Raw genomic sequence first — 21,913 nt, 5'->3', positions numbered from 1 at the left:
CAACATTGATGCAACCCCCCACACAAGATACTGTTTCAGTGGGTCAAGGTTGGTCCCTGTAGCTGGCCCAAACTCCATCACAGTTGACCTGAATGTTTGGATTTATCCCAGTCTAGTGCCACCAGATAGCCTCAGTTGGGGCTTTAAGTTTCTAAGCACAACAGTTGTAGATATTCTTTAAAAAATAATATCTTGACTTCTACTTAGTGGATATTTGTCATTTTGGTATTATTTTCTTAAATTAACCTCTATTCTTATAATCTGGTGTGGGTTATCTTGGTGTGGTGGTTTTACTGTTTTACTGTTTTAATACTTGACACATTGGTGGTCATTACGACCCTGGCGGACGGTGTTAAAGCTGCGGAAATACCGCAAACAGGCCGGTGGAAAAAAAAAGGGAATTACGACCCTGGTGGTAACCGCCAACAAAGACAGCCACTTTAACACTTCGCCCGCCACAACGGTACAGACAAACAGCGTGGCGGTCACCGCCAACAGATAGGCAGGAGACAAAGTACCGCCCACACTATTACAACACACCAATCCGCCACCTTTTCCGGGGCGGATTCACTGTGGATAAAAACACGGTGGAAACAGCCTTTGCTATGGGAAAGTGCTCACCTCAACACACTCCACAAGGAATGACGACTCCATGGAGCCGGAACTCCAAATACTACCTGCCCTTGTCTTTCTGCTCCTGTAGGAACAACAGCGACGTCGGCGTAGAACATACCGGTGAGTACTGCATCTACGACACGGGGGAGGCAAAAGTTAGGGGGACACCCACCAAACACTCCCACCCCCACCCTCGCATATTACAACATACACACCAATGCAGTCAAAAATATCACATTAACAACCCACAATCCCCCCGGAAGAATGCAAAGTCAAAGCGAGATCCGTTCAAATATTGTAATGTGCAAATATACATGTCATATAAAAATATACTGAATCATATCTCGAAATCTGTTATAATTATATATACAATACAAGAAGTAGTGCAGATATGTACACAACAATGTCCGTGCACCAACAGTACAAAAATGCATGGGCGAGGCCCACAATAGATACCTGACCAAAATCCGAGAGAACACTGCCGGGGCATCAGATTGAAACACTACAGGCACCTCAGGGGGAAGGGAAGGGGGGGCACCTCAGCCACATGACTGCAAAGCCAGATCCACGACGGGGCTCCATGCCCTTGATGTATCCTGGGGAGTGCAAAGCCACAGTCTCTCAAGTCTCACAAGTGGGTGGCTTGCCCACTGTGCCATCCTGGGTAGTGCAAAGCCACAGTCTCACAAGTCTTTACAGTGGGTGGCCTGCCCACTGTGCCATCCTGGGGAGTGCAAAGCCACAGTCTCTCAAGTCTTTACAGTGGGTGGCTTACCCACTGTGCCATCCTGGGGAGTGCAAAGCCACAGTCTCTCAAGTCTTTACAGTGGGTGGTTTACCCACTGTGCCATCCTGGGGAGTGCAAAGCCACAGTATCTCAAGTCTTTACTGTGGGTGGGTTGCCCACTGGCCCATCCTGGGGAGTGCAAAGCCACATTGACGCAAGTAGATGCAGTTCTCAACTGGTACTGGGTGGGACTGGTGGCCAGACTGGATGAGTCTCCCCGTGAAAGTTCCTGTCCTGTCACTGTCCCAGCTGCACATGGGAGAAGGATGCCTGATGTGGCGGCCTATTCATACCCACACGGTCTTTGCCCTGTTCAGCGGTCTTCACCATTGCGGTCTTGGCCTTGTTCAGCGGTGCTTTGCCATGGCTGGCTATGGACTGTTCAGTGGTCTTCACCATGGCGGTGTTGGCCTTGTTCAGCAGTGCTTTGCCATGGCTGGCTATGGACTGTTCAGCGGTCTTCACCATGGCGGTCTTGGCCTTGTTCAGCGGTGCTTTGCCATGGCGGTCTTGGCCTTGTTCAGTGGTGCTTTGCCATGGCGGTCTTGGCCTTGTCCAGCGGTGCTTTGCCATGGCTGGACATGGACTGTTCAGCGGTAACCTGAGATGGCGGTTCAGATACTGACATTGGTGTGTGGCATGACGAACTCCACACTGGACATTGTGGTGTGGCATGACGATCTCCTCACTGGACATTGGGGTGTGGCATGACGAACTCCACACTGGACATTGGGGTGTGGCATGACGAACTCCACACTGGACATTGGGGTGTGGCATGACGTTCCATCATCGCCCAGCGGGGCTGTGGGATCCTGGTCCCTCCTGGGCACTGACAGCGGCGGTGGACTCCTGACCAGTGACGATACTCGGGCCCTCCTGGGCACTGACTCCGGCGGTGGTCTCCTGACCAGTGACAATACTCGGGCCCTCCTGGGCAATGACTCCGGCGGTGGTCTCCTGACCAGTGACGATACTCGGGCCCTCCTGGGCACTGACTCCGGCGGTGGATTCCTGACCAGTGACGATACTCTGGCCCTCCTGGGCACTGACTCCGGCGGTGGATTCCTGACCAGTGACGATACTCTGGCCCTCCTGGGCACTGACTCCGGCGGTGGTCTCCTGACCAGTAACGATACTCGGGCCCTCCTGGTCACTGACTCCGGCGGTGGTCTCCTGACCAGTAACGATACTCGGGCCCTCCTGGGCAATGACTCCGGCGGTGGTCTCCTGACCAGTAACGATACTCGGGGTGGTCTCCTGACCAGTAACGATACTTTGGCCCTCCTGGGCAATGACTCTGGCGGTGGTCTCTGGACCAGTAACGACGGTGCTGGCGTTGTGTCTGGACCGCTGGAAATGATGGCGCACTTCTCCGCCGTGACACTCACAACAGGCTGGGCAGACTTCCTCGGAACCTTCCCCACCTTCTTTGGAGTTACAGCTGACTCACCAATCGCCTTCAATCCCATTTCACTTGTTGTCCCACCAGGAGTCTTGACACGGTCCCGTCGTCCACTCTCCATTTTCGGTGCCTTTACAGGGGGTGGGCTGACAGTGCCTTGGCTCCGGGTCCTACTGCCTGCTCTGGTGGACGGTGCACCCCAAAAACCAGGAACACGCACCACTGGTACTGGAGGCTTTTTGGCTGAGGCGCTACAACGGGACTGATGAACTGGAAGGGGGGGGGTGGGGGCAAACAGGTCAATTTGACAGAGGGACAGTTTCTGACAGACATTGGGATGGCTAGTTGGAGGGGGTCTGGGAGTGGAGGTAGAGGAGGTGGTTGTAGGAGGTGTCACTTTAGGTGTTTTGGGTGCAGGTGCAGGTACTGGAGGCTGTCGTGAGGTGGATGGATGTTGGGTGAGTGATTGCCGGCGTTTGTGTACTTTGGGAGGGGGCATCACAGACACACTGGGAGAGGACACAGAGGACGTGTAAATGGCAGTGGAGGTGGTGAGTGCAGGTGAGCGGCTTGTGGTGCTGGGTGTTCTGGTGCGAGTCCTAGTGCCTGTAGATGTGGTGCATGCAGGTGTGTGTGTAGACGAGACTGGGAGGGAGGAGGGAGAAGAGGAGGAGGGGGACACAGTGGAGACAGTGGATGTTGCTGTGTCTGTATGGGTGTGATGCTTGTGTAAGTGCCTGTGGTGTGTGTGGTGCCTATGTTTGCTTGAGCTACTTTTGGGTGTTGACTTGTGTGCCTGCTGGTCTGTAGGTGTGCTTGGGATGGGCTGGGGTACAGGGGATTGGGTCTGGGAGGAGGAGGTTGGAGGGGGGAGGCTGGACACAGGGACAATGGCTGCCATCAGTGCTGAAGCCAGAGATTGCAGGGTTCGCTGAAGGACAGCCTGACCAGAATGAATGCCTCCCAGGAATGCATTACCGTGTTTCAACTCTCGTTCTACACCCTGGATGGCATTCACAATGGTAGACTGCCCAACAGTGAGTGACCTAAGGAGGTCAATGGCCTCCTCACTGAGGGCAGCAGGGGTGACTGGGGCAGGGCCTGAGGTGCCTGGGGCGAAGGTGATGCCCACCCTCCTGGGTGAGCGGGCACGGGACACACGCTGAGGGGCTGCTGGGAGGACAGAGCTGGTAGGGGAGGTGGCGGCTGTACCTGTAGAAGTGGGTGCACAGATGATGCCGCCACCACAGGGGAGCTCCCATCGGTGGACGAGTCCGTGTCGCTGGTTGGTGATCTGGTGGCCGACGTGAAGCTCCCCTCGCCCTCCGTCCCACTGGTGAATTCAGAGTCTGTGGTGTGGCCCTCCATGGCCATGTGGAATGCAGCTCCCTCGTGCTCCGGTGCCACTGTACCTCCGCCTGTTGATGCTGATGTACAAAAGGACAGGGAGAGCAGGAAAAGGGGGGAGACAGAAGAAAGAGAGTTTTAGTGCATGGCATACCGCTACCGTTGGCGGACAAGACAGACGCAGCAGCCCCATGCATTACGCCGTGCTCCTGCCCTCTGCACATGCTATTTCTGGGATATGGCCTACATGGCAATGGTAGTAATCTGCCCACATGGATGGCAAAGGGGCAACTATACATCAACTTGCCTCTGTTTTGAGCTGGGGTAGAGTGCCACATGGCCTACATAACGGAGGGGCCTTGCATACCTAACTCGCCCTGGCCTAGGGACACCCACAGCCCACCACCCCCACCCAGACACCACCACTGCACGCAAAGTCCATATGATGAGGTAGTACTCACCCCCTTGTGTCTGCTGTGATGTCCTTAAGCGCCCATCCAACTCCGGGTAGGCCACCGCCAGGATCCTGAACATCAGGGGGGTCATGGTGCGACGGGCACCCCTCCCACGTTGGGAGGCCATCCCCAGCTGAGCCTCCGCCGTCTTCTTGCTGCAGCGGCGAATGTCCTCCCATCTCTTACGGCAGTGGGTGCCCCGTCTCTGGTGGGCCCCCAGGGTCCGGACTTCCTTGGCGATGGCACGCCAAATGTCCCTCTTCTGGTGGGCCCTGACCTACATGACATGCACAAGGAAAGAGGACAGTCATTACCTACTGCACCGTCGTTGTGATTGGCCCCCTCCCAACTCTATCCCTGTGGCCCATTCATCCCCATGCATAACTGTTCTATGTACTCTGCCCCCTTCCCTCATCCACCCAGCCCTCTCCACCCAAGCCTAGCCCATACAACATGCTCCCTGTGTACTAACCTGTTGGTCTAGAGGACCGTAGAGTAGCGTGTACTGGGGGAGGACCCCATCCACAAGTTTCTCCAACTCCTGTGCAGTGAAGGCAGGGGACCTTTCCCCAGACGCAGCAGCCATCGTCGCTTCCAGACCGAGGTCACAGCAGCACTAGCAGTGTAGGTCCTCTCCTGTCGAAGGTCAGGTATCTAGTGATTGAAGAGATAGAAAATGGTGGTGACGTCCACGGCGGGGCGCATCATCACCACCAGGGCACCTGTTCATTGGCTCCTAGGACCCATAGGGTCCATTGTTAACCAATGCAGCATTGCGCCGCGCTCTATGACCGCCTACAGCGACGGTGTCCAACGCCAGCGCAGTTACCCCACAATTCCATTGTCCCAGTTTAGAGGTCAGGCAGCCGCCATTTCAGGGGCCCACATGGCTTCATTTACTTCTGCGTCACACATACCGAGGCCTACACTCAAAACATTTCCCGGATGGGTTAATAGTCTGTTGTAGTCTTGTGTGTGACTGTGGGTACATACCTGGAGGAATGCTGACAGTTTCTTCGCTGTTGTACTTCTTAGGCACCGTCAGTTGGGACATATTGGAAGATGGCGGAATCCGCTGGTGTACCGACAGCTGGTGGACCTGTTGACAATGGAAGAGCGACATGTCATCGTGACCTACCGGTTTGACCGTGCCACAATCCAAGAACTATGTACCCAGTTGGAGCCAGACCTGATGTCACCAATCCGCCATCCAAATGGAACCCCCCTGACGTGCAGGTGCTGTCAGGGCTCTTTTCAAACAACTGTGGCCATGGCATCAGGGATGTCCCAGCCTATGTTTTCCAACGTCTTGTCCAGAGTGTTGTCTGCACTGCTGAAACACGTAAGGAAATACATCATTTTCCCTGACGTGGAGGATTTGCCTACAGTGAAAGGTGACTTCTATGCCCTTGGACATATCCCCAACGTCATAGGTGCCATTGATGGGACCCATGTAGCTCTGGTCCCCCCCGCAGAAATGAACAGGTGTACAGGAACAGGAAGAGTTATCATTCTATGAATGTCCAGATGGTCTGTTTGGCAGACCAGTACATCTCGCAGGTAAATGCTATGTTAAATAGCAGCATCCCTGATATGATGGGGAACTCCAGAGGCACCGTGTATGGCTATTGGGGGACTCTGGTTACCCCAACCTGTCATGGCTATTGACCCCAGTGAGGAATCCCAGGACCAGGGCAGAGGAACGGTACTATGAGGCCCATGGGAGGACTTGGAGGGTGATCGAGCGGACCTTCGGCCTCCTGAAGGCCAGGTTCAGGTGCCTCCATATGACTGGTGGATCCCTATTCTACTCACCGAAGAAGGTGTGCGACATCATCATCGCCTGCTCCATGCTCCATAACTAGGAATTGCGACGCCAGGTGCCTTTTCTGCAGGAGGATGATCCAGATGACAGTGTTGTTGCAGCGGGGGAGCCTGTGGAGCCTGTGGACAGTGATAAGGATGAAGCTGATGAAGATAAAAACGACAACAGGGAGTCAGTCATACAGCAATATTTTCAGTGAGACACAGGTGACTACATTTTCATGTTTCACATAATATTAACTTTCACACTTCTACCTCTATCCTGTACCTACATTTCACTCCCTATTTGTTAACTGAGTTGTCCCCTTCCATTTCAGTTTTACTAATGTGGTAACCTAGGTGTCAACAGCTTGCACCCTTGAAAGGCTTGTGATGTGTGACATTGGTATGTTGGCCTTCCAATGGGTAACCTTTTTTAACACTGTATTTGACAATACAAAGTTCACAATCATTGACTGACTCCAGTTTTATTAGTGTTTCAAGGGTGTTTATTTAAGTGCGTAACAATGAATGGGGGTTGTGAAATGGGGATGGGTAATGGTGGAGGAATGTCCATGGCAGAGTCCAGTCTATTAGTCTCACAGGTACATTGCACATCTGGCCATTGGAAGTGGAGCTGCGGCAGTTCCGATTTGGACAGGGTAACAAAGTGGGACAGTGGGAGGACGATCAGGCTGGTCTTATTTCCTGGCGGGGGTATTGCCATCTTGCTCTGTCCTGTTCCTGGATCTCAGGGCCCGCTTTCGTGGTGGTTGTCCGTCTGCAGGGGATGGGGTGCTGGTGTGTTGGTCCTGTGGCGGTGCCTCCTGTCCACTAGCGCCGGCGGAGGTGGTGGGCATTTCATCGTCCTTGCTAGTGTCAGGGTCCCCTTGGAGGGCCACGGTGTCCCTCAAGGTCTTTTGAATGTCCGTCAGCACCCCTACAATGGTGCCCAGGGCGGAGCCGATGGTCCTGAGCTCTCCCTGAACCCCAAATACTGTTCCTCCTGCAGACGCAGGGTCTCCTGCAACTTGTCCAGTACCGTTGCCATCGTCTCCTGAGAGTGGTGGTATGCTCCCATGATGGAGGAGAGGGCCTCGTTGAGAGTAGGTTCCCTTGGCCTGTCCTCCCTCTGTCGCACAGCAGCCCTCACAGTTCCCCTGTGTTCCTGTGCCTCCGTCCCCTGGACCGTGTGCTCACTACCACTGCCCCCAGGTCCCTGTTGTTGTTGGGGTGTTGGGTTACCCTGTGTGCCCTGTAGTGGTGGACACACCGCTGATTGACCTGTCCTGCTTAGGGAGGTTTGGGCCCGCTGGGTGGGTGCTGTGCTGGTGTTCACAGAGGGTGGAAGTTCGGTGTTGGGCTGTGGCTGGGCAAGGGGAACCGACTGTCCTGAGGCCCACAATGGTCCGGGCTGGTCATCAAGATCCAGTGGGGCAGAGCTGCTGTCGTCACTGTGGGCCTCTTCTGGGGGTGGAGTGGTGTTGTCTGGACCCTCTGGTGTGGTGACGTTCCTTCGGGTTCCTGCGGGGGTATGAGTACATGATTATTGCATGTATGTGTTTCATGATGTGCAATGTTTGGGTGTGTGTGTACCCCAGTGCAGGCATTCCTGTGTGGGGGCTTGTGTGGTGATAGTTGGGGGGTGTTGTGGGTCTGTGCATTGGGCATGCTTTAGTGATGGGTATCCATGCTTAGTTAGGTCATGCAGGTCTTGGGGTTGGGATGGGTGGTTGGTGTCATGGGTAGATAGGTGAGGATTTGGAGTGATAGGGGAGGGTGTGAGGGTGGGGGTGTGTGATAGCATGCAGGTAGGGTGGGGGATATGATAGTTAAAATTTGACTTACCAGTGTCCGTTCCTCCAACGACTCCTGCAAGGCCCTCAGGATGCAAAATGGACAAGACTTGCTCCTCCCATGTTGTTAGTTGTGGGGGAGGAGGTGGGGGACCGCCGCCAGTCCGCTGTACCGCGATGTGGTTCCTGGATACCGTGGAACGCACCTTCCCCGTAGGTCGTTCCACCTCTTCCTGATGTCCTCCCTATTTCTTGGATGCTGTCCCACAGCATTGACCCTGTCCACTATTCTTTGCCATAGCTCCATCTTCCTGGCTATTGATGTGTGCTGTACCTGTGATCCAAATAGCTGTGGCTCTACCCGTAGTATTTCCTCGACCATGACCCTGAGCTCCTCCTCCGAGAAGCGGGGTGTCTTTGGCGTGCCATGGGGTGGTGTGTGTGATGTGTGGGGTGGTGTATGTGTTGATGAGTGTGGTGAGTGTTGTGGTATGTGGTGTTTTGTGCGTGGGTGTTGTGTGGGTGAGGGTGTAGTGTGCCTCTGTGTGATGGGGTTCTCTATTCTGTGCTGTCTCTCTCTGGCCTTCTCTCAGAAATTGTGGTCGTAGGGGCTTGGGGGTGATGTGGGTGTGTGTTTTATATTGTGTTGGGTGAGTGGGAGTGGTGTGTGTATGTGTATCAGGTGTGTGTATTTGTAATTGTCCAATGTGGCGGTGTTTTGTAGATGTGTGTGTATTTTGAGCGCGGCAGTGTGTACCGCCAATGGAATACCGCGTTTGAAAGACCGCCGCGTGGATTCGTGGGTCGTAATAGCATGGGCATGTTTCTGTTGGCGTGGAGGTGGAGGATTTGTTTCCGCATGTTTATCGCTGACCTTTGGTGTGGCGGTGTGTGTGGGTGTCTGAATTTCGGCAGATTCCGAGATGTGTGTCATAATAGCTATGGCAGTCTACCGCGGCCACGGCGGTGTATTGGCGGTCTTCTGCACGGCGGTAAGCACCTTATACCACCAAGGTCGTAATGACCCCCATTGCCTTCTACTTTACACATTGAATGTTTGCTCTGTGCCAAAATACCAGAGGGTGAGCATAGGTTAATTTATGGTGTGTAACTGACTTACCTTGACTAGGATTGTGATCCTTAATCGGACAGGATACATACCTCTGTCAACTAGAGGCCCAATTTCTCACAATCGATCATAGCTCCAACAAAAAGTAGGCGACTAGAAGATGTCCAGGGAAGCTATGACTCACTGCAGGATTGAGCTTTTTAATTTTCTTAACTAGGAAGATTCACAGAAGACAGCTGAATGAGCAGTGTTCATCAAACTTTCCATCAGTGGGGGGATCTTATTTGCATAAAAATCAGCTTTAGCTAAGACTACCATTTTCTTGTAGGACCTGAGAGCAGCCTTCACCTCATGTTTAGCTTCCAATGAATAGTGCAAATGTCAAGAGCTTTCTAGATTCTTATAGCCAGACATAACATCTTGTAAAGAGGTGGTAAACCAAGGGACAGAAGCCTAGACAATTTCTGCACACCTTTTTATCAAACATAAAGTCACTTCCAGAGCTGAAATAGCCCACTAAACATAACCCCTATAATCATCTAACCATGAGCGAGTATTTTGAATTCAAAGGATTGATCTGAGGAAATCAGTTTGTGAAGGGATAGAGAGTTTAGTCCATAGACAAATTAACTAAGGGGCATTAGATCTAAACTGACCAAAGCAAAAATTCCTACCATTTATGATATAAATGTAGACCAGATAGTGATCTGGTACAATATCCTGACGATGCACTTTTCCTATAGGACCAACAATCAGGTCCAACATATGGCTACCTTTATGAATAGGCCCTGGTGCCTCTTGTTCAGCTCTAGAGCGATCATTGAATTAATAAAGTGCATAGCCTGAACACTAGAGGATCAAATCCATCTATATGTTAAAGTCCCCAGTAATAAAAATGACAAATGAAACAAAAGCAAGGACAACAAGAGATCTGGCAGGTATCCTGTGAAATCACCCTATTGCCCGAGTAGGCTGATGAAGAGTGGACAGGCATAGATGGGCTTGGCTTTGGCATGCTACCAAGATGCCCCTGCCTTTGTCTGCTGCCTTTCTGTACAGTAGGTTTCCTCAGGGATGGCTCTTCCTGCCACACATGACCTGCCAGGCACAAATTAGACTGCTACCCAAAATGGCATCCTAGTTGTTTGGACAGAGAGGAGGTAAAATGAAGAAGTGGGCTGGTGCATACTTGGCTTTTTTGCAGATCATGTCACCCTTAGTCAATGTAAGGCTCTTAAGAAGCACAAGCCTCTCAATCCCCAGCAACCATAAGAAGAGTGTCCCCCCAAAGATAAAAGGCAAAGAAGTTTATAACCCCCGGTCTACCTCCCTGGAGCACAATGCACACTGCAAGTGCTGATTAATTAATCTAATCTTCAAGTTTAAAACCTGTGCTCTCCACACACCTTAATCACATTACACCAAACCCACTATGAAATGAAAGTTTGAGAAAACAAATATAAAATTAAGCCAAAATAAGTTGTTAGAAGTGTAAATAAAATGATTTGTTTATTGGTCCATTCACAAATCTTGGTTGCACTGCCAACCATTATTGTGCACAGACTTCAGCTGTGTGCATCAGGTGGTAGCTGCTGAGTCTTGGCTTCAACTAGGCTCAGCATTCAACCCACCATAAGTATCCAACTCTGCCAAGCATGCCTTTCATTGCCTACAGGGCCTGACCAATGGCCGGACTTAGCAACCAACCAGCCACAAGCTGTCATTCCCTTATGCACATGTATTTCAGCAATTGACAGTGAGTTTGCTGCAGGGCCTGATCTCCATCCAAACCTACCATGAGCTTGCAGTCCCTGCTGGTTATAACTTTCAGCCATGTAGAGCAGGGATTGCCTCCAGGGCATGGTCTATGGTGAGGTCCTGTGACCAACATATTGTAGGGTGACAACCGTCAATGGTTATCAACACAAACTGCAGGCTCCTGCAACAGACATTGTTTGGCTATAATGAGCAGGGATTTTTTCCCCCATTTATTTATGGTCAATTATTTTCTATAATGTCTGTTTTATATTTTTAAAGAAAACTGATGGCAGCAAAGACTTTAACACAGCTAACCTTTTTTTTCCTTTTTTGGGCCATTTTTTCCACACATTGGGGTATTCTCAGCATTACAGTGCAGTCAGGAACTTCCCATGGTGGCCACACTGGCTATTAGTATTTTCCATAGTTCGAAAATAGTGATTTAAAATGAATCACAAGTTTCAAGATGATGGAAAACATTCCTTTCATCAGCCAATCAAAAAGTTCAAATGTGGTGTACTGGATTCACAATTTTCTGAATTGCAATTTTAAATGGCGGGGATATACAAAAGTGGTAACTCTTTCAAGACCGCCTGGCAACTTTTTAAAATGCCTGTTTCCTAAGAACTAATGAATGGATTTACACCAAATCAATGGCAACATACTTTCAAGTAAAATTCCACTTTTATGGCGAGTCTGGTATAAATTAGTTCAATTGTATTTGTTGATGTCACAGCACAATTTGCTGTGGTTCCCCTGGTAGGTAAAAGGGAAACACAACTTATGTGACCCCCATTTCAGATTTTTTTTTGTTTATTCCTGTACTGATCTTCATAAAAACTGGCATTAGAACCTTAGCTGACTGCACCGATTGACAATTTTGATGCAAATCAGTACGTGACGTAAAAAGTAATAACCAAAACAAAAAATGCCCTTTCCGTGGAAGTGTGCATCTCAGAGGCAATGTGTAAAATATTCTTACAGTCCTCAAACAGAAATAAAGTGAAAACACAGCAGAAGAAAAATCCCACTCCGGTTCAGAAAAAAAGAGGATATTTTAACAAATAAGATCACAGCAAAAATGACAAAAATCAAATCAGTAGAACTGGAGTTAAGAATTCCTACATTTAAAAGTAAAATAGCACCAAATGCGGGTATCTGGTCATGCTGAATCAGAAGAAAGTCAAAAGTTCAACTGCAATGAAGAGCAAGGTGAGCACAGAACCAGGTGTGGCCCGTTCTAAGCTGTACCTTTTGTCCTTGGTATGAAGACTCTGCAGTGCTGCGTTGCAAGTCTCTGTGTTGTGCTGTGTCAAGTCCTTTGAGTCGTCTATCAGGAGCTGATTGGTGCAGTGATGCAAGGCTCTGCTTTACTCTACGTCAGGTCCTTTGAGTCCCCAATCATGAGCTGTATAGGTACTGGGATGTAAGGCCCATGCGCTGTCCTGCATCGTGTTTGGTGAAGCCACCAATCTGGAGCTGCAGGGTGCTGTGGTGCAGGGCTTTACATCGTTGTACTCTACATTGTTTTGAGTTCTGTAAAACCTTCCGTTGAGCAGAAGTATACTCTGGGATCAGCTAAGGGTCCATAATCTTGAGGATCAAGACTCACTCCCAGAGAGACCAGCAGAAAGGACCATGTCAGTTCCAGTTGATTTTGGCAGCTGGAAAGCAGGAGAGACACCTGAAAGCCTATTGTTTCCCTGTAGCTAAAATAGGAGATCACCCAAATGACCTTTGTAGAGACTTCTGGGGTCCTGGGTATAAGGCAAGCAGGTCTAATTGTCCTTCTTCAGAGTGAAAGGCAGTCGTTCTTCTGAATCTTCTCAGGTCCAGGAGTGTTCTGATGAAAGTCTCTTGGGTTGCCACATTTATGCCCATTGCCAGTCTGTGTTTGTGTGTGGAGAACCCCCTTTGTCCAAACCAAAACTGGTTCTGGTCAGATCTTCTCTTTCCTCTTGGTTTGGCTCTGACCTGGCTACTGAAGCAAAAGGCAGGCAGGGCGAGGTGCAATCTGCATTTGACAATTGCAGGTCAGGCATCTTCTGAAGTCAGGAAAGGAATGATTACACCCTTCAGGCTATGCTTTGAATCTCAGGAAATGGTTGGGTGCAGCCTCCCAGGCCATCTTGCTGGGGTGGGGAAAACCATTTCCCAAACCCAAGGCCCCTTTGTCCACTGTCTGGGAGGAGTACACATCACACCACGAGAGAGCCATTATTAGGCCCTGGATACTGGTAGAAACGCACATTTGGTTTAGGGAATAAACTGACAACTTTTTTCAAGTAGCATTTTAAAAATAGTAATATAAAGTCTGACTTTGCCATAAAGGGGATTTTAAAGTACAACTAAGATGAGTGGAAAAAGTATCTTTCTAGCTGCGCCCACATGAAATGTATTCTTTTATTAAAGGTAAGAGGTAGTTTAAAGTTTATTTTGGGATTACATCCCATTAAACATACATAAAACTATTCATGAATAACATTTACTACAAAGCATATCCAGATTTCCAAACCCACTACATATTTAAAATAACATCAGTTTCTAAATAATGTATACTTTATTAATATTTATCTCAATACATAGGGCCTGCTCAATCCTAAAAAACACACACATCTGATAGGATTGATAATTAATGTCAACTTAATGTCCATTCCCAGGAAAAGTACTTCAATATGCTAAATAAAATCAACTCAGTTGTATCTGATTTCAAATTCCGCAGTGTTTCTCACTAATACTTCACTCCCAAGATTTGGCAGAGAGGAACAATCCATTTCTGCATGGTGTACTATAAGCTGGGCAAAAGAAAATGAACTACTCACTCTCCTTCTGTATACAACAGATTGGGCAAGTGGAAGAATAACCACTCTAAACCATACGTACAAGTTATTGGCCCTATGCGGTTCAATTCTAGCCATAAAAGATTCACATTTAGGAGTACATTTAAAAGTTAAAAAATTATCAATTAGTCCACCACCTCTCACTTACTACACACCTTTACTGTTACATATTGCCAGTAGTGTCCTTTTACATTTATTCTAAAATCAGACTTCATAACTCCTGGATTGTCTCACATCTCCTCCAAATCTAGCTTAAAACGCCATACTTTTATGTAACTGAACCAGGGAGTAGTACAAGTCTTTCCCAGGTAATCCTAAAATGATTCATGATACAGTGCTAATTGTTATTTCAATAGTCTCTCCATGGAATAACTTCAAAGTGGCATACACGCAAGATGCTTGCTGCCAAAGGAGGACTTTGGCTCCCACAAGCAGGTAGCTGCTTTAAATAGCAGCCCCCTGCTTGCGGTAGCAATGTTTTCATCTGTTTCCCTGCGCGCATGCTGCTTGCAGAAAGCAGAGTTATGTTTGCTTTTGCTTGGTGGAAGCTGTCAGCTCCCACCAAGCAAAAGAAAACAGCTATGTTTCGTAGTTGGGCAGGGAAGGGGGTCGGAATCCCCATGGCGGCGCTGCTTGCAGCGCCGCCATGGAGGATTAGCCCAGCCGGGGGAAATCCGGCAGGAAACCGCCGGACCCGGTTTTCCGACCGCGGCTTTACCACTGCAGTCGGAATGGGCTTTGAAGCACGCCAGCCTGTTGGCGGTGCTTCAGTCATCCGCGACCCTGGCGGTGACCCCCATAGTCTCCACTAAGTAGCTACATTTAGGACCTTGTTTCTATAGAAAAATAGTTTTTTGATTTGCTTATATCTTTGGCACCGGTTGATGAATCTTCACAAATTGTTCCCCAAAAACTTTTCCGCTTACATCAGCTGCTGTTTGGAAAGTTTTGGGGTGAATCGTTGAGCGGGGGTCGAGAAAAAGGAGGGTCCCAAAACATGTTTTCCTCATTCATTTTTCTATAAGTATTTTGAAAAGTGATAGCACCCAAACCACTGGACATATGTACACCAAATTTGACAGAAAGGTAGCTCTTGGTCCAGAAAGAGGCCTTTGTGTCATTTGGTATAAATCTGTTTAGTAATTTTTGAGAAATTAAAGAAAATCCAAATTTGTATATATAGGGAAGCAAAGGATTCATGACCCCTCCCGATCTCGTGCTAAGATTTGATTGGCTGCCAACAGTTCAACAAAGAAGTGTTAGCTGCCATTTTGGGACTCAGCTTTAGCCGAGTTCCTGAAAAAAGGTTAAAAATATAGAGGGACCCTCCGGGGCTATAAAGCACTTTTTGAAAAGATTTTGCTGCAAATTTGTGACAGGGTCACGAATATGGGCAAATTGTTTTTAAAAAAATGCACAGACTTCTGCACTTGTTTCTATCAAGCCCCCAGGTGGGCCAGGTCCCGGGGGCATTAAGTATTTCAGTGTGGGGTTGGTCCTCCTGTCACCCCACAAGCCACGGGGACCACCACCTCCCGGAGCTGTAATGATTTTAAATGCAGGGGGGTCACACGGCCCCCCACAGCAACAGAAACTGCTACCTCCCCAGAGTAGAATGTGAAAATACAGCAGGGGGCCACCCAGACCCCCCCCGCAGACCCGGGGACCACCATCTCCCAGGGGTACACAGTAAATTCAATGCCGGGGCCACCCACCCCCCCAAATGTTGCAGTGACCACTACCGTCCAGCTTCACTTTTCTGAATTTTGTGTGGGTGGACTGTGCTGCCCGCTTGCAGCCCTAGGGACTGCCATCCCCCCAGGCATTATTCAGATGTGTGCAGGGGGCTACACTGCCTACCACAACTCTGGGGATCAACACCTCTCTGGGAATTACCAGGAATTGTGTGTGGTGGAGCTGCGCGGCCCCCGCAACCCCAGGGACTGCCACCTCCCGGGACATCCTTCAGATTGTGTGTGGGGGCAGCTCCCTCTCTGTGATACCATTTCTGGCTCCCGCAGGAGGGAGATAGCCAGCTGGGACCGTGGGGGCCTTCAGGTTCCTCTCACCATCCTCAACATTGTGACTGGACACCCAGATCACATGGCCAGGCTCTGAACGATGGGCTCCCCGAGACTGAGATTGGCTTGGTAGAGGGGTTGCATGGCCCCCCTCCCCTTAAAAATATATTAATAATTAGGCCATGCCCTGGAAGATTGGGACGCCAGGTCCAAGATCCGCCTCGGTATGGGGGGTCGCAGGGCCCCATCCCCTAAAAAAAATTTTTTAGGCCAGGCCTCGGGAATGGGGTCACCGAGATTGGCCTGGGGAGGGGGCTCACATCTCCCCTTTCCCCCCAAAAAATGAAATGTTTAGGCTGGGACCTGGGGATGCCGATCCCTGTGATTGAGATCAGCCTTAGGGGGGTCGCACAGCCCCCCTCCTCAAAAACATTTAAATATTTAGGCTGGCAAGGGATAGCTGTGCAGCAGTGGGTTGTGATAACGGTTGGGTGTAGGGACTAGCGGCAGGCCAGACCCTGCAGCCAACCTCCACTATACACCTCCAAATGTTGTGCGCAGTACAGTATCAGGTGGTTGTAGGGGTTGCATTTAGGATCTGGCCGCAGGCTAGGCCCTGTGACTAACCCACGACATGCACTGCTAATTACCCTACATATTACATCACTCATGGCATCTTGATAACATCATTGATAATATAAATGTAACATTTGAAGTACAATTATTTAGGAGAAAACTGTGCATTGAAGGGGCGCGAGGTATAGTTACCTTAGGGCATGATTCATAGTTACTTGAGCTAACCATATCTATAACTGATGAATTTCTATGGTTTTGTGCATGTAAATTCAGATCCTAACTATAACGTCCCTGTAACCTTTGTTAGTTTTTTAAGTGAATAGAGAGACAGATAGGTAGATAGGTAGATAGATAGATAGATAGATAGATAGATAGATAGATAGATAGATAGATAGATAGATAGATAGATAGATAGATAGATAGACCAGTGTAGCATCAACATTTTGCAGTTAGTGCCATTTTTAGGAAGTGCCAACCCACCTTGCGTCTCATTGTGACAATGAGATGCAAGGTAGGCTTTCTCTTCTTAAAAATGACACTAGCCCTCTAGCGCCAAATTTATCTCCTGACACAAAAACTACACATACCAAGGAAGCGGACCGCAAAAATGACACTAAGGCCCTCATTATGAACATGGCGGTCAAGACCGCCATGCCTCCAGTGGAGGAAATTACCGCCACCGGCATGGCGGTTTCGACCGCCACATAATGAAGACAGTGGAGGCCGCCACAGGTGGCCTTCCACCACCGCCAGGCAGCCTGACAATGGCGGAATTCTTCATCCGACAGGGAAGCTCCGCAAGCAGCGTTGCCCTCCGGATAAAGAACCCTTGTTCCACCAGCCATTCCCATTCCCTGGCGGGTTCACCCTCCAGGGAAAGGCTGGCGGAAGTGGTCCTTAGGGGCCACCGTGCAGAGCCCCGTTGCGCAGGTCACTGCCCGATTTACAGGCAGTGATCTGCGCGACGAGTGCTGCTGCACCTGCCGCACAGTGGCATTGACGATGACTCCATGTGGAGCCATCAGCAATGTCTCGGCCAAGCATTCCGCTGGGCTGGCTGGCGGAAACATTGTTTCCACCCGCTGGCCCAGCAGAATGTTTATTATTCGGGTGGCGGAGTCTCAAGGGGGCTGGCGGTCTGTGATTAGACCGCAAGTATGAACACAGCGGGGATTAGCGTCAAAATGTAACTCCTGGGCTGACCAAGTGTTAAAAAGAGGCCCACACACCACCAAACAAGGAAAACACACAGAAGGAGCATTTACAACCTCCAGGGCAACATGGAAATGGTACTGCTCCAACTTGGCAAACACAGCAAACGTCAGCGAAGACAGCAGGTCCCTCCACCACTACCACAGCAACCCTAAACACCACCACAGCAGCCACAAAGGCAGCAAAGAAGGCGGGAGAGGATCTTCAGACAGCGGACAACCATCGTTGGCCTCAGGGAACAAGATGTCATAAGGATGTATTGACTGAACCGGGTATCCATTGTCCACCTGCTGCACCACATTGCATCACACATCACAGAAAGGGTGAAATCTCCCACAATTTTTCCACCCATGACAAAACTCCTTGCTGTCCTTCATATGCTGGTGTCTGGATCTTTTCAGATAACGGGCACACAAGAGGCTGGTAAGTCCCAGCAATCCTTCTCAGTGCTCCTGCCTAAGGGCCTGAATGCAATCATACGCCTCACACCACACCACATCTGCTTCCCAAACAACCAGCAACTGCAGCAGGAGGCCAAGCAAGGTTTTTGCCAAATTGCTGGGTTCCTGCATGTGCTGGGTGAAATGGACTGCACCCATGCCCAACTGGTGCCACCTGCAGCAACAGAACATCTATTTGGGAACCGCAAGCACACCAAGTCAATCAATGTGCAGGCCATTGTGAACCACCGTGGGCTCTTCACTAACATCCTAGCAAAATAATCCCAGCAGCGTCTATGATGCCTACATATTCCTCCATTCCACTATCAACGAGCGGTTCCAGGATGGGCAATATGACAATGGCCTACTCATAGGTAAGCCACCATACCAATCATTACACACACAACACATAACCATGTAGGACAAACAGACATCTCATACACACACACCCACATGTACATAACACAGCCACAACTTGACTGTCACACCACCTGTGGACAGGTGGAGCACTGTTCCCTTTGCATACAGAAGCTGCCCACAAACCACAACACGTGCCCACTGGTTGACAACAAAATACAGATCCCACACAAATTACATCAAGCTCAGCTATGTCAATGGCATAGGCTATGGCCATTTAAAGAAAGTCACATATAGGCCCAGCCCCACGTGATTCATGGTGTGCACGTCTCTGGCAGTACCTATATCAAATTCCACTCAAGTGTTGCTATTACCAACTACATATCCTCTACAACATACCTGACATACCTGTAGTGTGCACATACACCTGTCTGCTGCATTGTGTCACACACATAGGAATACAAATTAGCCTTCCATGAAAGACCAAGGGGGAGAATCATGAGAAATGGGGCAGCACCTATTCCACTGCCACCTCACAATCGCCTCTAAGCACCCCCTAACACCAACGTGTGTGTTAAGTATACTAGAAACGGTCCACCATGGCGCAGAGTTTGTGGAAAACTGTAAAGATCATGGATGCCATAGTAGGACTTGGCATGAGTATGTAGGACATACCTGACCTTACATGCAGCATACATAGAGACCCATGTGAAAAATAGGTGGGTCCCCTCCCAAAGCCTGCACTGTGCATGTGTTGAAATTGTCTGTAATAAATCATGTATTGGAAGCAAGGAGATACTGCTGTACCAAAGTAGATCATCCTACAAATGTGTGATACACACCCTCGGACACTTGAAGGCTGGCACAACCATCAACTGGGAAAAAGGGACACTAAATGTCGCACTGCATGCGTAGTGCCAGATGGTGACACGGACAGCACAGTTTGGCTTTGTAGGGCTAACAAGGTGTCTCTACCTCTGGCACCATTGTGGTGCAAGGAGGTGGTAGGTTCCATCCAAAAATAGAACACTGCCTCAAATATGGACTACACAACACATATTTCCAATGGTTTAATCATCAGTTTGGAATCAATTTGAAAATTCCCAGGTCCCTGAGCCAATACCCAAGATTGTCATGTCCATCAACACAGACCTATGAAACCATCTCACAAAAACAGGAAAATGCACTATAATACAAGCACCAGTCACCGCTCCACCTACAACTAACAACTGCCATGGTATATTCTAAACTACTATCAAGCTTTACCAACACATCTTCTTTCATCCCTCTGCAGCTGATCAATGTTACAGCATACAGCCACGGGTAATGACTCCATTTGCCAATCCCACAATGGTGAAAGAGCATGCATAACCGAAGGGCACAGAAGAACACGCATTGTTATGGAGAGGACATTTGGACTTATGAAGTCAAGGTTCAGGTGCCTGGCCCTGACAAGTAGAAGCCTCTTGTATGTTCCACCACTGGCATGTAAAATCATACTGGCATGTGCAATCCTCCATAACATGTATAAGAACAAATATTGCCTGGGATGAACCGGTTGACGTCCCCAGTGAGGAGGAAGATGATGATGGAGCAGGTATTTTGGAGGGGGAACAACAAAACACTGCTGCATGAGTTCACAGGAGACTCCACATTGTACAGAACCTTTATACATTGTGACTGGACATTCATCCTCACATTGTAAATAGCACAAATAAAATACTTTTCACTTGAATCTCCTTGGTCTACTCATTCTCCACCACATATGCCATTGGAATGTAATTAAACCTCAGCGAGCAGATAAGAAACAAAATTTACAAGTATGGTAGCAACATCGTTTGTGATGTAAGAGGGTCCACTGCCTCCATTTCACATATGAGTGACATACAATTCACAAGCATGTGACTCCTGAAGGCCTAGATCCATGCACCACAACATATATTGTGTCATCAAGAGGGCAAGGTGCTAATTCCTAGTCCTTTCCCCACATCAACACTACGCCTACCAGGATATATGTAAGGAGGGCACACATAAGGTAGGGGCTGTGATCAAATGGTGTTTACGTAATGTAGGAACTGAACACTTTCACATCTCAGGGTGATTGCTGCTTTGCCTGCACGGTACATGTGTGACAAGTGGGGGGCATCATTGGTAACTATGGACCTTCAGTAATTGTACAGGGATTGTAACTAATGTTGAAGGCAGAGCCTGCTTAGTATGTCTATAGGATTATGTCCTGGCACTGCCATTGGGTACAACCCTGACACATGGTGAACTGTACCTCACTTATGGCACACACATGTTTGCTGTGGATTGAACTATGGATTGCCAGACAAGTTAAGCAACTATGGGTGCTGACTCACTATCCAAACATGTGACCCATTGTCAGGATCTAAGAATTCAATGGGACAATGCCCCACTAAATAATTGTCTGGGTGGAATGTAGGCAGAAAATGTTATACTCCCTATGACACTTTTCACGCAAATCTGCTGTCTAGACACATGTCTACCGCAGTTCCAGATAAGCATGTGAATATGTATGTATGTGTGTATGTCATAGCTAGCAAAGTGTTTGCTAGTACCAACAATGCTTGATATGTGTCATTCTGGCTACCTAGCATGCTCTGTATAACAACATCACACACCACATAGCAATACACACAACTCGTTATCATTCACATGCCAGAACAAGTGCAAGGTAGCAACAGTTACAAATGATCCCATACATGTATTGGGCTCAAACATGGCAATCAGGTGTGGATGTCAAACTATATCCAGCAATGTTCAAAAATGTCGGAGACCCATCAAAACATGAATGGGAGTAGAAGTAACCATATACAGTATGTTGCATTTGGCTAATGAAATAAACAGCACTTAGATGATTTCACACCTCAACATCATTCAGTCATGGTATGAGTTACGTAGGTTGTGACATGCTGGAAGAAATGCATACCCATGTTCAACAGAGTATGTGGATGGACAGCTGAGAGATACTCACAGATACTTGCAAATACAACTTGGGAGGTCACTTGGTGACAACACAAGTGCTGTGGCAGGTGTAATGTCATGTGTGCGTGGCACTTATTACATCTCACAAATGCGGCCAATGGGTAACTATCATGTAGCCAGAAGTAGAAGATGTGTACATCTACAATTAATACAAGCCACATGTTGCATCCTGTCCATGTATGACCAGAAAATGTTGCTGTAGAAGATGTGTATAAAGTGCAAACAGCCTAAAGAATGCAGGAGACAATACATACCTTACAAGTAATGGGGGAAAACATGAAGAAGGAACACACATAGACCAATACTCACTGTGCAACACATCAATATCTACATGTGAACATTCAACATATGTACAGAGAGGGTGGCAAGGCCAGTATATAAAACAGTCATGTTTGCCACTACCAAAACCTGGTAGTTGCCCATCAC

The sequence above is a fragment of the Pleurodeles waltl genome, chromosome 11 (genome assembly GCF_031143425.1).
Source record: "Pleurodeles waltl isolate 20211129_DDA chromosome 11, aPleWal1.hap1.20221129, whole genome shotgun sequence".
Taxonomy (NCBI): domain Eukaryota; kingdom Metazoa; phylum Chordata; class Amphibia; order Caudata; family Salamandridae; genus Pleurodeles; species Pleurodeles waltl.
Note: the sequence above shows the minus strand (reverse complement) of the source record.